Source organism: Bos indicus x Bos taurus, chromosome 10, assembly GCF_003369695.1.
Source record: "Bos indicus x Bos taurus breed Angus x Brahman F1 hybrid chromosome 10, Bos_hybrid_MaternalHap_v2.0, whole genome shotgun sequence".
NCBI lineage: Eukaryota > Metazoa > Chordata > Mammalia > Artiodactyla > Bovidae > Bos > Bos indicus x Bos taurus.
The window spans coordinates 71,979,431-71,982,292 of NC_040085.1; positions in this window are offsets into that span (position 1 = coordinate 71,979,431).

Genomic DNA, 2,862 nt, shown 5'->3' on the forward strand with positions numbered 1-2,862 from the left:
TGGCTCCAAAGCACACGCTCTTCATCACTTTCTCTTCCTTCTCCACTTCTTACTTCCTCCTTGCCCAGAGTGGCTGCCCCTCAAGTTTCAGTCAAGTGACTTGGTGTATGATAAACCTCAGAAGAAAATGACTCCTACGATGCACCTTCAGGCCTATTGTCCAAATATATTAGACACTGTTTGCTGCGTGAAAGGCTACATTGGCCTATATCACACAAATAGAAAGAAGGCCTTTTAAAATACCAATTTCTCAGGGTTGCCAGGGTCCAAAAGAGGAACCTAATTTTCATTTATCTCAGGAATTCTGAAAGTTGCCGTGTCAACCCAAATCCATTTTGCATGAGGATCAGAGGAACAGGTTCAGAAACTGGCATAAAACATTTCGAGGACTTCCAGTAAAGCCCAGAAATTAAAAGCATGTATTAACCTTTGCTTCCCATGGAAATGTCTCTAAATGACAGTATAGAAATTTAAAGGAATAAACCATATGGACACAGAGAATGGGAGAGGAGATGACAGAAAGCAAAATGATGGGAAGTGAATGGATGAGTGATAACTGCAGACCAGAAAACCCTGGAGCTGAACTGCCTTCAGAGAAATGGCTAAATGAGAAGCAAACTGATTTGTGCTGTGGTGCCCCTAGAAGGCTTTGGGTTGAAACCTCTAAAAGGGCCTGAAGGTAGGGATGAGGAATATGGCTGGAAATAACTGATAGGCAACAGGCTTCACGAGAAGCATTTATCCTGCAGCCTGGTCGTTTCCCACACCCCACGCCATGAGATGGCCAGCCCCTCTCCATCTACTATAGAACACTATAAGAGGTATAGCCCAAGGAGAAAGTGAGTCAATGCAGAAAATGAACATCAGAGAAAGACTTGGCTATGATGAAATTTCAGGGCAGCTTAACAGAAAGGCACTGCTCCTAACTTATCCTGTTAAAAAAATTTTAAGCTTCTCATTTTGAAATAATCTGGCTTACCAAACAAGTTGCAAAGAGAGTATATAGATTTATCATAGACTCTTTACCCACATTTCCCAAATGTTACCATTTTGTGTAACCTTAGTACACCAGTCAAAATCAGGAAATTAATATTGGTACAATGCTGTTAATTAATATATAGACCTCATTCACTTCACTGCTTTTCCTTCCCTGCTCTAAGACCCAATCCAAGACCACTCACTATATTTAGGTATCATGTCTCTTTAGACCTCAGAAATTTAGAACAGGTGTGCATTATTATTATTATTTGTCTTGAATGACTTTGACACTTTTAAAGAGCACTGGTCAGCTGCTCACAGAATATTGTGATGCCCTGTGTGGATCTCAGTGCATCGTATCAGGTTGCACATGATGTCAATATGACTCATTACTGGTGATGTTAACTTTGATCATTTGGTTAAAGTGGGGTCTGCCAGGCTTCTCCACTCCAATGTTACCATTGTAATTAATAGCTATATTGTGAGGAACAAAGCATTCTGATTCCCAAAACATTTTGACCCATTAATTTTAGCATCCACTGATGTCTTTTCCTGTAACAGTTATTACTGTGGTGTTTATCAGAGGATGATTTTTTAAATTTTCCATCAATCCGCCTACATTTTAAAACAATTTCATCTTATTTTTAGTTGGAGGATAATTACAATATTGTGATAATGTCTGCCGTACATCAACATGAATCAGCTATAGGTACACATATATCCCCTCCCTCTTAAACCACCTTCCTCATCCACCCCAAGATGGTACTGATGACCTTTCTACATCTTTAATTGAAATTCTAGTCAGAGTTTTCTCTTCTTCTCCAATTATTTGTTTATTTATAAAAGTATTTTATACTGTCATGGACTCTGGGATATTTATCTTATTCTGTTCTGTCTTGTCTATCTTGTTCTACTCTCATTATTTATTTTGTTGTTCAAACTGTCCCAGATCTGGCCAGTGAAAGCTTTTAAAATTGACTTCTCTGTCCTTTTAACATGTCCTCATCATTCCTTTTGGGGTATTTTCTTACTTTCTGGTGGTATAAGATATTCTAGGCTAATCCAGTAGTGTTCCTAACCTAGTCTACTTCTTTTCATTGACTACAGTAAAGCCTTTGACTGTGTGGATCATAACAAATTGGAAAATTCTTAAAGAAATGAGAATATCAGAACACCTTACCTTTCTCCTGAGAAACCAGTATGTGGGTCAAAAAGCAACAGTTAGAAGCAGACATGGAACAGCAGACTGGTTCAACATTGGGAAAGGAGTATGTCAAGGTTGTATATTGCCACCCTGCTGATTTAAGTTATATGCAGAGTACATCATATGAAATGCTGGGCTGGATGAATCACAAACTGATTGCTGGGAGAAAGATCAACAATCTCAGATATGCAGATGATACCACTCTAATGGCAGAAAGTGAAGAGGAACTAAAGAGCCTCTTGATGAGGGTGAAAGAAGAGAGTGATAAAGCTGGCTTGAAGCTCAACATTCAAAAAACTAAGATCATGGCATCTAGTACCATCACTTCATGGCAAATCGAAGGAGAAAAGAGTGGAAGCAGTGACAGACTTTATTTTCTTAGACTCCAAAATCATTGTGGATGGTGACTACAGCCTTGAAATTAAAAGATACTTGCTCCTTGGGAGGAAAGCTATGATAAACCTAGATAGTATATTAAAAAGCAGAGACATAAGTCCACATAGTCAAAGCTTTGGTTTTTCCAATAGTCGTGTATGGATTTGAAAGTTGGACCATAAAGAAGGCTGAGCCCTGAAGAACTGATGCTTTTAAATTGTGGTGCTGGAGAAGACTCTTGAGAGTCCCTTGGACAGCAAGGAGATCAAACCAGTCAATCCTAAAGGAAATCAACTCTGAATATT